The sequence below is a fragment of the Dendronephthya gigantea genome, unplaced genomic scaffold (assembly GCF_004324835.1).
Source record: "Dendronephthya gigantea isolate DGI-Jeju-01 unplaced genomic scaffold, DenGig_1.0 000117F, whole genome shotgun sequence".
In the NCBI taxonomy this organism is placed as follows: Eukaryota; Metazoa; Cnidaria; class Anthozoa; order Malacalcyonacea; family Nephtheidae; genus Dendronephthya; species Dendronephthya gigantea.
The window spans coordinates 417,501-432,146 of record NW_021163127.1 but is presented as its reverse complement, the minus strand read 5'-3'; the positions used below and the strand labels follow the sequence as shown (position 1 = coordinate 432,146).

The 14,646-nt window shown below is 38.0% G+C and overlaps 1 pseudogene; it reads right to left on the bottom strand.

The window, feature by feature from the left end:
- Positions 1 to 13,835: 13,835 nt before the first annotated feature.
- Positions 13,836 to 14,646, bottom strand: part of LOC114535416 — a 1,047-nt pseudogene continuing 236 nt past the window's right edge.

Genomic DNA, 14,646 nt, shown 5'->3' with positions numbered 1-14,646 from the left:
AAACACTTGCAAATGCACTGTCGCCATTTTTAAAATATGAAATAATATTTTGTTGCACAATGCACCCATGATAATAATGTAATTTGAAAATAATTTAACTTACCCGATTCAATACCACCCTCAATCCCTGAGAATCCAGGTTCGTCTCCAATTAATTCAATTATCCTTCGTGAAGTCTCTTTAGGCGGTGTAGGCGCTTTTCCTTCCATTTTTCTTTTATATCTTTAACTAGTCTCTTTGCGACTCCCAAAGCATTAATTTTGTCGCAGGTTGACTGCCAAACTTCTTTTTTTTCTTATTGGTGAGATTATTCGAAAACTTTTCTCTTATAACTGCAAGGTTTTCTTTGGCTAATTGTACAATTAAATTGCATTCAGCCGCAGAAAAATTAGGCTTCCTTGCTCTTTTGTCTTCCAATTTGGTAGTATTTTGGAAGATGGCGAGAAAAATACCGGTTTTGAACAGTTAAGGTTAAGCTTGTCTAATGTATAGTTAAACGCACTACTAAACAAGCTTTGTGCAACGTGATTTTTAACTTGCTCGTTTAACTATCTGCAGGATAGGAAATTTATATGGTGGATAGCAACTAAACGCCATTTAAGCTAGACGCTGTATGAACAACCAGCCATTGATATGTATTTATTAATTTGCACTAATTAATATAAACACATGGCTGGTGATGATCTGTTTTTTACAACATTTTGTTAGTTTTTTAAACACAAACTTGTATTCTTCGTGTTTTTACTTCAGCTAGGTTATTCATTGCATTTTGGTCGCATCGAATGCAATTCAAACAAAGGTATGCCTTGGACTACAGGTTATGGTTTCTAATTAGAACTCCATGAATATCTTCCTGTTTAATCTTTATATCATAAGTAGCTAGCATATGAGCCCACCTAGGCATGTTTTGTAAACCGTAAAGTTGGCAATTTGGCGAAAATTATTGGGTTTGCCGCAGCTTTGACTATAACAATATGATATTTTGACATTGATCAAGGTCGCGTGACTTATTAATTAGGCTTTCATATGCATGGGGCATTGTTCGCCCACTATATATAATTTAGGTAGATCGGGCGGTTGTTATATATTTTTCTCTGCTCGCTGTAATGTAAGGACTATGTAAAAAAACAAGTATAAAATATATCTTTATAAAACTTGGCTACATCAGTAAACGAAACATAGTGTCAGGTGTGGGATACTAAACATAAAGACGAAGAAAGCTACATGATGTTACACGCGGAATTAAACGAAGCAACATCGTCTGAACAAAACGAGACAAACGCCGCCATAAACAACCTAGCTACACTGTCATGTCTTCCAACAGGATTAAAACTTCCACAGCCACTAGACACTGGAGGCAATCTTGCAGCAAACTGGAAACGTTTTAAACGAGCATGGGACAACTACGCAATTGTCGCCAGAATAAACTGCTTCGAGAAAGAATTTCAGACCACCACGTTTTTGTCTATAATCGGAGAAGAAGCGCTTGAGATATTCGAGGGATTAGATTTCGACGAAGCCGATCGACAAGAACTCAAAGTGGTCATCGGAAAGTTTGAAGAGTTTTGTATCGGGGAGACGAATGAGATATATGAACGATTCGTTTTCAACCGACGAGACCAAGGAAACGACAGCATTGATCAGTATGTAACAACTTTGCGGAAGCTTGTACGGTCTTGCGGGTTTTGTGAATGTTTACGGGATTCTTTGATCAGAGATCGCCTTGTGCTCGGTATTAACAATGACAGCATTCGTAAGCGGCTACTTCAGGAAAGGAAATTAACTTTGTCATGAGCGATTGACATTTGTAGAAGCGGCGAGAAGTCAAATGTTCAGCTAAATGATATTCAAAAACCTAAGATAGAATCAGCCGACGAAATAAATGTAGTGAGGAATAAATTTCGCTCAAGTGGCCGTGGCCGATCAACGTTTAATAACAATCGTCGTCCCAAGCATACATGTCGATATTGTGGTGGAACGCACGGAGAAGGCAGAGAATCGTGTCCAGCATATGGTCAAGTATGTAAAGCGTGTGGGAAAAGAAACCATTTTGCAAGAGCCTGTTTGAGAAAGGGTAACCAACCCATAGCAATGCAAATGAATGCTGAAATGGAAAATTCCGATGACTCGGGTGACTCTGTTATGACTTTAGATCTCGATCCCCGAACAGAACGAGTCCATGGATTGGAAAACCAGTCTATTTTTGCGAAGATCTGTGCACCTATGAAGATAAAAACAGGTAATACAACGAGGTTCCAAATCGATACTGGAGCCACCTGTAATGTCATTCGTCTGGGTGAACTATCGGGCACAAAATACTGGAACAAAGTGCTAAAAACAAATCAAATCTTAAAGATGTACAACTCGTCGCCATTGAAACCGCTGGGAAAATGTCGAATTCAGCTGACCAACCCTACCACCCAAATTAAGTACAAAGTCCTTTTCACGGTGGTTAAGGAGATAGATGCCAAAGTCAACTTATTCAGCTGCACAGCGGCGCAACAAATGGGTCTCATTGAGGTAAACCACGACAACTTGGCACCCACAACGTCCGAAGACTGTGTGCTACAAGTCGATGATCCTGAAATGATTGGTGTTACTAAACAGCAAATCTTGCAGATGTATAGCGACATTTTTGAAGGATTGGGAGAACTTGGCGAACATTTACATCTAGAAGTTGATAAGTCAATTAAACCAGTACAACTCCCGTCGAGACGCGTACCCGAAGCCCTTAGAACCCCGCTGCGAGACCACCTGAAAGAGCTGGAAGAGCAACGTGTGATTGAGAAAGTGACGATCCCGACTGACTGGGTAAGTGGCACGGTAGTAGCACAAAAGAGTAACGGCAATATACGACTGTGTTTAGACCCCCGGTCATTGAACACAGCATTAAAAAGAAGTCACTATCCAATACCAACAATTGAAGATGTACTTCCTGACCTCGCCAATGCTAAAGTGTTCACCAAAGTTGATTGCAAAAATGGCTATTGGCAAGTCAAATTAGACGATGAATCATCTCTCCTTACCACTTTTAACACGCCGTTTGGGCGGTACAAATGGAACCGAATGCCGTTTGGCATTTCCCCAGCTGGTGAGATCTTCCAACGTCGTCTTGATCAAGAAATAGAAGAACTGGATGGCACCAGCACCGTAGCAGACGACATACTAATCATAGGCAATGGAGTCACCATGGACGAAGCCATCGCAGACCACGACGTCAAGCTCAAAGTTTTGTTCAGTCGTTGCCGAGAAAGGAAAATAAAGCTCAACAAGGAAAAGATCGAGTTTAAGAAGACGGAGATGCCCTACATAGGTCATTTGTTAACATCCAACGGTGTGAAAGCTGATCCGGCCAAAGTTGAAGCGATCTGCAATATGCCACAACCGACCGACGTACCGGGAGTCAGACGAATCATGGGCATGGTCAACTATTTAGCAAAATTTCTCCCAAAGCTCTCTGATGTGACCGAACCATTACGACAACTTACGCGAAAGGACACTCCATTTACCTGGACTGCAGAGCATGACAGATCGTTCTTCGAAACAAAGAAATTGGTAACTGAACCACCGCTGTTAAGCTACTATGATCCGAGTAAACCTCTTGTTGTCCAGTGCGATGCAAGTGAGAAAGGACTTGGGGCAGCTTTACTCCAAGAGGGCCAGCCTGTTGCTTATGCCAGCAGAGCACTAACACAAACGGAAACGAACTATGCGCAAATCGAGAAGGAGCTGTTGGCTGTCGTATTTGGTACAGAACGCTTTCATCAATATACATACCGTAGACAAGTCGTTATAGAGTCTGACCATCAACCCTTGGAAACTATCTTCAAGAAACCCCTATCGTCGGCACCAAGACGTCTTCAGAAGATGCTAATGCGCCTCCAACATTATGATCTCCAGGTTCACTACAAGAGAGGAAAAGAAATGTACCTGGCGGACACGTTAAGCAGGCATTATTCAGGTGAAACACGAGACAACGACCAAGGACGAGGTGCCCAATCACAATTCGCTGAAGAATTAGAACAAGTCGAGCAGATCGAAGAAATTAACAGACTTGTGGCATCAACCAGCACCATATCAAAATTCAGAGAGGCAACCGCGAAAGATGAAACCCTTCAGGGAGTAAAAGCAACTGTACAGCAGGGATGGCCAAACAGCAAAAGAAACCTCCCCGAGGGGGTAAGTCCATATTTTGACTACCGTGACGAACTTGTATGGCAAGATGGACTTCTTTTGAGAGGAGATCGGGTCGTAGTTCCAGCGTCTCTGAGAAAAGAAATCATGCAGGAGCTTCACATGGCCCACCAAGGGGCAGGGTCTACTTTAAGACGTGCCCGCGAAAGTCTCTACTGGCCCAACATGAGCAGCAATATTAAGGAACAAATTAAGGACCGTCCGTGGGCAAAGATTGCAATAGATTTATTCCAGTACCAGAATAAAGATTACCTAGTTACGGTAGACTATTATTCAAATTTCTTCGAGAAAGATCATGTATAATAGAAAATATATGTGTATTTCTTGTAGATGATGAATTGCACTACACAAATGGATGAGTCCAAAAGAAGGTAGTCCTCACTGTATAAGACGTTGGAGAAATCCTTCATCATCACCATAGCAAGCCATGGAACACCATAGCAAGCCATGGGAGGGCATAGTGGAAAAACGTCACATCGAATAAGATTTAAAATTTCTATTGTTGGACTGGGATGAAAGAAGAATATGTGAGTTTGCATTTATATAAAATCCTGACCTATTATTTGCAATCTTTCACACAGCTTTTCACAGAGTCGAAACCGTACTATGCACATGTCTGGCCATTAATGATTAACATTTGCTGTGTGAACATGTGCTGGATTATGTTATGTAATCAGTGTTAAACATACAGTAAGATCAAGACACAGGCATCAGAACTAATCCCCATCAAAGTGAATGAACCACATGAATTAGTTGGGATTGATTTAATTGGTAAGTACTCAGGATGCAGCATATAAATATTAACATATTATTGTTATATTATTGGCTGGTGACAATGGGCTAAAATACCATGATATACTGTGAATTATCATCTGCTGCAACTCTGTATTGTTAACATATTTATGACAAAGACTTCTGCAGATGCTACTTTCCTGGTAGTGGTAGGCAATACAATGTGTATCCATTTTGACACATTACTGAGTATATTTAATCAATGATTTCAATACTTTTTCAGATACCGAAACTGCTCAAATTAATCAATTATTTCAAAATAATAATTTGTAATTTTGAATGAGGCATGATTGCATGTATACATTTATAGTTAAATTTTAAATTGAGCATACATTAACTAACTGTACACCCACCACTGGTTATTGCTACCATACATGAACACATCTGGGAAAACCCTAGTAAAGATTTGTCAAGATGACTAAATCACTCTTACTACATTACTAACTTCTGAAGAGCCATTGCCACCTACACGCAATGTGTTTAAATATGTCTGTACTTTCACAGATTATTTCACTGAGTTTGTAGATTTTTATGCCATCAAAAGTAAACCTGCTGATGCAATATGTATCAATGCACAATTCACATGCAGATAAAAAAGAAATTAGGGTGGCTATGTACAGTTTTGCATGACATTTAAAATAGACTGATATTGGTCAGGAATTATGGCAAATTATTGCATGTTAGAAAAGAAAAAAAAAATTTCTTGCTTGACATTACTTGCTGTAAATTTAACACATTGCTCAAGGTTTTCAAATATTACATTGTCAGTATAATATTGCTGCTTTAATGGGGTGCACCAGCTCGACTATTATCTGACCAGGGATGCAAGTTTGTTGCTAAAGTCAATGATGAAGTGCGCAAAGAGTTTGGCATTAAAGGCTCAGTAACCAGTGCCAATCATCCCAAGACAAATTAATTGGATGAGTGCACCAATCAAACACTGAAGCAATGTTTGTCAAAGCTGATCAATGAGCACCAAAAGAATTGGCCGGCTTTTTAGATGAGGTGCATACTCAATTCGGATGCAAAAGCGAGCTACAGCAAAGTACATGCCATTCTTTCTGATGTTTGGTCGAAATCCAAATTCTCAGATGGTAATTTGTAAACATCATTTTTAAAATTAGAATTTGTCTGCCAAATATACAAGTTATATTTATTTACAAGTTATATTTGAAATACACTATCTTTTATCTGACTATTGTAGATGACAACTCTTCAGCTCCAGATAAACTTGAGGACCTTCTGGACAAACAAGTTGCTGAAATAAATATTTTTTAAAAACCATTATTGTATCTTACAAAATCCATGATGTGTTTTCAAAACACATAATGGATTTTTATACTTGAAAAATTCTGATAATTACCCATGGTAGACTGAGAAAACCCATCATGGGTTAATACCCTTTATTAGATTTTCAAATTACATAGGATATACAAAACCATTATTGGATTTATAGAATCCATCATTGGGTTTATAAAACCCATTGTTAGAATTACATAATCCGTTGTTGGAATTATTGAATCCATCGTTAGATTTATGTAATCCATTATTGGATTTATAATCCATAATTGGGTTTATAGAATCCATTGTTGGAATTATGAAATCAATTGTTGGATTTATCTAATCCATTATTGGATTTATATAATCCATTGTTGGAATTACAGAATCTATTGTTGGATTTATATAATCCATCATTCGGTTTATATAAACCATTGTTGGAATTACGGAACCCCCATTGTTGGATTTATAGAATCCATTGTTGGAAGTACAGAATCTGATTGTAAGATTTATAGAGTCCGTCATTGAGTGTACAGAATCCATTGCTGGCTCTACACAATCCCTCATTGGGTTTACAGAATATAATATTAGGTTTATAGAATCATTATTTGGTTTGCATGGCTTTCTTCTTGTGTAAAACTGCAAAAAAACTAATTCTAATTACAAAATTCACCAATGAATTGACTAATGACATAACTGAGTTGTTGAATGTTTTAGCTTTGGGTCCTGCAAGAATGAATATTGCATATGAATCCTAACGTTGGATTTATCATTACAAACTGACATCAATCCGTTCCTTCGGAGCAAGATGAGCGATACAGTCCCAGTTGACAATGTCTAGTGCAACCTGTGAGGAAACTTTCGGTACAAACTTTTTATCCCCTTTCTCTCTATAGTACCATACTTTTACCGTTCTTTTTTCGGTGTTTACTTTGGGATCTTCGCCACCTAAATCTTGTTGTTTCCCCCTCTAATAAAACACAATGTCATTCACCAAAGGGTAAAATGGTACAGTAATATCTGCGCAATTTATTGGTAGGTTTGGTCTTTCAAAATCTACAACAGCAAAGGTTTCCATGTCATCCACTGGAAGTAGGTACAACATCACCTTTCAAGAAACAGTTGTGACAGTAATAATTGCAATTTCATTTGATATTACGACGATTTTATTATAACCATTTTATGTTCACTTAACATGTCTTCATCATCTAATTTCTGGTACAACTTTATCTTTACTAATGAGCAGTAACTTCCCTTGAGCAAGACAGATAGAAATGCTTCAATTCGTGCAACTTGTAATGATTTAGCATACTTAACATATTTAGCATGTATAATTATAGTCAGCTATAGAACAGAACAGTGGGCATTGTAACTGACTAGCGTCTTCATAGAGTTTTTTGAAATATATACTTTACAATCACTATCAATCCTGAGTGTGGAAGAGAAACACAACACAACTTCTCCCACATTATTAGATGTCATGTAGATGACATCTTCGTCCGCCCTATATAGGACACCATTGGCACTTTAAAGTGGCTTGAAGAGACTGCGGAAATGAAATGCAATAATGCATACAAGCAATGTGGCCAGAGGTTTGCATAAAAATAAGAATTAGTCTTTGATCTTCTTTTCACAAAAGCATTTCTTTAGTCAAAAGAAGATCAAATTATTTCATTATTTTATGATTCAGCTGTTATTTTATGATTCAGCTGGAGAACCTCCCGTTGGATGAAATCCCTAGTATGGAGCTTAAAGAATTATTTGGCCCATATATTTTCGTGTTGGGACTTGACAAAGACATGTTCAGTTGCAATCGAATATTAATTGTTCAGGGGCTTACAATGTAATTTATAAAAAAAAAGAGAATTAGACAACGTTGGAAAATGTATTTAGTATTTGCAGTGGTTACGTATTCTCCAAAAAAACATTTCAAAGTTATTTTCTTATACATGTACGGAACTGATGTACTCAACCATAACTAATGACTTTAAAACAATGAAATACGCTATGTTTTGCTACGATACACTAGAAGTGGAAAACGGCTTTAAGGATTTGCAGAAATCCAGTCTAGTATGAGTTAAGGCTTTGAATTGACATCTCATATGAATTACTCGGTTCTAGGACAGATCTGAATTAATTTTGATCTAGTCCTAGAACTTGAAGAAGTTAATTCATTCATAGGACTGGGTGATTTTATTATTTTTTTATGGATTTTAATGAAATTACATATTGTACATTCTATTCAAAGGAAAAACTTCAATGACAGACTTATCTATTCGTTTCTTTCGCCAAGGAACATCTGTTGGAGAAAAACCTATGTGAAAGCACCAAAGAAGCATAAAAAATTGGACAAAATATTGCAAAAACTGGAGGAAACGCCAGGGGGATGAAGCTGAAAACTACTCAATGTCAGCCAGTGGCAGGTCACGAAGAAATATCAAGCCTTCTTTGAAGCCCATAGGAAATACATCCCAGCTAGAACACAGTAAACTTGAGAAAGTATGGGGTAAAGTTGTAAAGGCTGTTACAACACTTTAAAAAGCTCGCAAAATGGTTGAGGGGATAAGTAATGGAATCGCACAGGTATGTGCAGAGTACAAGATAATGTGTACCATTGCTTCATAAATTTCAGAAATTTATGAAAAAAGAAAACTTCAGAAAGAGCCCGTTTGGATGCACTATGTCTAGAAAAAGATGCGGCAGTTACTACAGCTTAAGAAATACCATAGATATGAGTTAGGATTTCAGTTCAGCAAAGATTTCACCCTTTAGACCTACCTGAAGAGAACGCCTAAATCTGTGTCCATCACTTCTTAAATGACAACCCCCTTCAGCAGTTAATGGATGATCAACCACCCTACCCCACATCTCACAGAGAGCCCCCCAGCTGCAACATGCAGAATGCCCAACCCATGCCAACGCACAATCTCCAGAACCAAGAACAACAGTTTACAGCTGGTCAGCCTGCTCAGCAATCGACCATTTACCTCCCCCCCCTTTACATCGGCTGTTTGCCCCCCCAGCCCCGACCACCCAAACAATCAGATCGCATCAACCCATACCCCTGATGCTCAGCCTTTCCAACCTAAAATTCATGCATGCCCATCCGATCCTAGCCAAAGCATTATGAAATCCTGCTTAGAATTCATGGCCTGCAGTGAAGTAGTCTCAAAATAGTAGAGAAATTCAATGGCAATCCTGAAAACTTTCATACTTGGAGAGCATCATAAAATCATGTTGAACAACATTAAAATAATTCCGCAGAAAAAAGTGTTGCTCTTGACCAAATATATTTGTGGTGAATCAAAAAAACTGGTACAGAAGGTGTGCAATCTATTAAAAATCCTGACAAAGGTGTGAAAGAAGTCTGGACCAAACAGATTTGGTATCCGTTTTTTTGTGTTTCGCTATTCAATTTATTATACTGCCAGACATAAGAAAAATTTACATTTTAACATCAGAGCAATTAATTTGTGAGCTTAGCAGGATAAAAGTTGGGATAACTGGAAAGAATAGGAAAGGTGTGTTTTACAACCATTTTCGTCTAAGCACAAACCAGACATTTCCACGTGTTTTTTACTTTTGTAACCTGACGTTTGCGGTTTGAAACAGATGTGAATGGTGCAAAAGTATACTTGATTACTAAAAAAATTTGAAACCCGCATTTTTGAGAATATATTAATTAGAAGTCGTGCTCGATTACAACTTGCATTTTAAGAATTGGCGTAAAAGCATATTTTTGCATCATTTTGCATCTTCCTAAACTTTTTTGCAAAGAAAAACTACAAGTTGCATTATTGCTTGTTTAACAGCACTTCAGTGTCCGAAATTAGGACAAGATATACAAAAATGGCATGAAGGTTCCAAGTCTCACTACGTCGTAAATATGCGGAAAGAGTCGCATTTTTTTACCTCAAACAAAAAGGAGGTTTTTTAACTCCTTTTCATGTAAAAATTGTCACATTTTGTGACCGGGCTCCTAAGAAATTAGTTTTTTAAGTGACCATATAAATTTGTCTCGAGGTAAACTACCCAATTTTGAAAGAAAATTATTGACCTACCTTTGCTAAAAATGCATAACTCTGAAGAAAGCAAATGAAAAAACATGTCAAAACGTTTTGAAACTCAATGTATTAGGTCAGATAATGATATGTTGTAGGATATTGATAATTACAGCATGTTCAGAAATGATAGTTACTCTTTGACCTCAAGACCTTTTGGTAGTATGGCAGTCTTCAGTAGAGTTGAATTCTTACCAGGTTATCCATGTTCTCGTAACATGAATGGTATTGAAATAACTATGATAAAAGTAATGATTCCTCCACATGTAACTATTATTGGTATTTATCAATCACCCAGAATTCCAATACAGCAACTGCTTGCAGTGTTAAGCATATGTACTTCTCAATTTAATATTTTCATAGGCGATTTTAATGGAATGGTGATCCTGCTCAATGGGCTTCGCCAATCCTGACATTGAACATTTTATGTTTGAGAGTGAAATTACTGAAAGACCACTTGTGTCTAACATCGATGCATCGTCAGCAGTTACCTCCATAGCTACCTCCATAGCTGCCTCAACAGCTACGTCCACAGCTACCTCCACAAATACCTCCACAGCTAAGTCCATAGCTGCCTCTACAGCTACGTCCACAGCTACCTCCACAGCTGCCTCCACAGCTGCCTCCACAGCTGCTTCTACAGCTACCACCACAGCTACTTTCGGAGCGCCAAATTATCCAATTCAATCAAAATATCCAACGAGAAAGTTTGGAAATGAAACTTTACACGAAAATTCAACACGGAATGGTACAAGAAATATCCATAGATAAGCTATGAAACTAAAGAAGACAAATGTGTATGTTTTCCTTGCAGAGAATTTGAAAAGGATGACTCGTTTGTGTTTAACAATTGGAAGAAGCCAGAGAAGCCATCTAAACATGGGAAATCTCAGAAGCATATTATGTCAATGACTAAGTGGGCATTGTCTAAGGCCAACCACATGATGAACACATCCGTTCTAAAGCAAATGGACAATGCTCATAAGCAATATGTTTTCAGCAACCGACAATACCTCCAAGTAATAATCAAGTGTCTGATGTATAATGTTCAGCAAAATGTTGCTATAAGAGGACACGAGGAAGACAGAAAACGTATTTGGGAGGTCTCTGATGTTAACAGAGGGAATTTCCTTGAGCTGCTTCATTTTAGATGTAAGGATTTGCCATGGCTAAAAACGAAGCTTGAAACTCAACATAAAGAGCATAAACAGTGAACATCACTACATGTCCATTGCTATGCTCACCGTCTTAACCTCGCTCTTCAGGATACAATGACCAGTATTGAGCCAATGACCAGTAATGCTCTTGGAACAATACAGTCTGTATAATTTTATCGAAGCAAGCCCAAAGCGCCACAGTATATTCCAGAATTTCCAAGTAGAAGACGAACATTCCGAACTAACTCTTAAATCCATGAGTGTGACCAGGTGGTCATGTTGCTGGCAGAGGCAGTGTTTGAGAAAATGCTGAGTATTGCTTAGTTTGTCATTGGATCATGATGTGAAGACGTATACTGATAGTAATAATCTGCTTAATGCAATTTGCGATTTTAAATTTGTATTTGGTTTAGTCGTGCTCAGGGTAATCCTTTCCAATGCTGATAGCCTTAGTAAATATCTGCATGGGAAGAATGTTGATGTGATCACCATGGAAGCACTGACCAAGTGTCGGAATGAGGAATCTTTCTAGATGGCACGGTCCAGAGCTAAGATCCTGTCGCAAACGATAAAAAGGGAAATTAATGGAATCACATTTTCCTTAAAAGATGCCACAGCACCAAGATGCAGACAGCCATCGTGTTGGTTACAAGCTCTTGTTGGTGAGCAATTAATTCATCAGTGGTGGTTTTAATGGCTTATCATCACAACCAAGCGCCAAAAGCCATTACCGCAATACAACATACCACCCAACATTTGACAAAGTTCTCCTGGAGATGAAATCACGATTTCAGAGTGATGATCAAGACATCTTATGCGCCCTGGATGAAGTTGTTTCCAAGACTAATACACCAACCGAGAGTCTGGCGTTGGTTTCTTCTTTCTACGGTTTAGACATGGATATACTTACAGCTGAAAAAGAAATCTTCTAGAATTTTTTGAAGAAGAACCCAGCAGCGATAAGACATGCATTTTCCGTCATGAAATTCATGTTTCAAAATGGGCTTCATGAGGTTTCATGAAGTGTGTTCAATTTTGACGACAATTCCAGCCACATAAAGACCTACCTTCGCTCCAGGATGCGCCAAGACCATTTGAGCAGCCTAGCGCTTATTTTCATTGAACGTGCCTATGCAAACAGAACACTTAAGAATGACATGGAAAACATTATTGATATTTTCGGCAAGAGGAAAAAGAGAAATTCATATTTCTTTTGACAATTCACATTAGTCTACTTTTTACACTACGGATACTACGGATACTGCCTCTGGATAACATTTTCAGTTAAATTTTTTGTTACTAAGTCTTTTTATAATAGGTGTTAGTCAATATAAGCCTAATGATATAAACAATGTTAGCTTCTTGTTGGGGTCTATGACAATTTTATGTACGGTCATATGTAGGTATATGACATGTTGAATTAACTTGTGAATGTATTATGTATACATATGAATTAGTTTGTAGTGATTACAGGAATCAATAACAAAATAACATTTGGGCAATTTTGGGGGTAGTCGACCAAATTGCCGAACGCCCCCCTGAAAAATGCTGGCCGGTACGCCCATGTCAATATCAGTTCCAGTCAGCAGAGATAATAGCTTGGGCTGATGATGAAGAGGTTTTGGGGAGTGCCATTGCTAATGAGAATGAACCCGTTAGTGAAGACTACAGCTTGCAGGATATATCTCCAGCTGGTGTTTTGGGATGGTTAGTGGCAGTTAAACATCGCGAGCTGGGAAGTGGAAATCGATCAATCCAAGTTTTCTTTGAACATGTGAATTCATATGTGACAGAAGATTCGTAAATGTCTGGTACAGTAATTACGCGAAAAGTTTTGTTATGTTCTTACTACAACTTGTTAGTACATTTACATTTTGTTAAGATTTCCTTACTTACAGTTTCTAGATCCAATTTTATCTATTAAAACACAATTAACGCTCAAGTTGTTCCAGTTTCATGAAACCATGTTTTGCTGCACCATACGAACATGGTTGTTAGCAAGTTGCATGGAACAAGACAACATGCTTTCAGTAACTGTGAACAACTTAAGCGTTTTTACCCCTGTATTCAAAATGCTTCCTTAACCCTAACCCATATAATATATATGTCATTTTCAACAGCATTTTTTTGTAGTCGTTGAAAGGAGATGTCGATTGCAAGTTGCAACTGCAATTCTCATTGCAAAAGAACTTTCAAAGCGACACCTTTCTTTATAATAACATGATTACAATATACCTATTCAATTAAAGCAAACATGTAATGTACATTTATTATATTACTATTATACTGAGATTGAACTGTGGAAAAGAACAATTAACCGCAATATTTTTATTGTATTGAAATTTAAGATAATTTAACAGCCATTAACTGCAATTGTAGTCAAATTTTCATACAGTTGTAACCCTTCTCTCCAGTTTTCCGGCTGACGAAAGTTCAAAGTTCTCATAACATATTGAAAGTATTCTTGGTATTCATTTTCGTCTTCCCTCTCCACTAAATAGTCATTTGCGTATGTTAATTCATCATCCATAACATTAACAAGCAACCCACTAATTCCTCCATGTAATTCAGGTAGGGAATATATCGAATTTGGTCCCCCGGAAATGGTGTTGTGTCGAGATTTGCATATGTAATGGGTACTCCAATGTTCTCTAACATCATTTAAACTGCTTTGAATTAACTGCGAAAAGCAAAACCAGATGCATTCCTTATGAATCATATCGCAGTCTTAAATTTATCTCGGTCGATCAAATCTTTGAAAAAATTTATCCAGCAGTTGCTCCAGTTTTTTCTTAGAAATGACCACCATGATTCGATTCTTTGATTTCTTGGCAATGTAACGAAGTGGTGCGAATCTTCATCGTCCGTAAAAAAACAGTGAATGCCAGCTATGGTGCCATTTTCCGTTCCAAGGTCGGTATTCAATTTACGTGCACACCCACCAAGCTCTATTACAGAGTCAATATAGTATGCAGCAATATTATCTGGATAGTTATTGGAACGCGTCACATATAGCCAAACAACCTTTCGACTATACCCGTCGATACAGCCGTGAATGGGAAAGCTGTAAGGTTTCAGCTTATCATAGCCATCAGCATGCCAGACACTATTTGGGCCAGGAGAGTGGTACTGCTGCCTTTGTAGTCTATGCGCCTTTCTTTCCT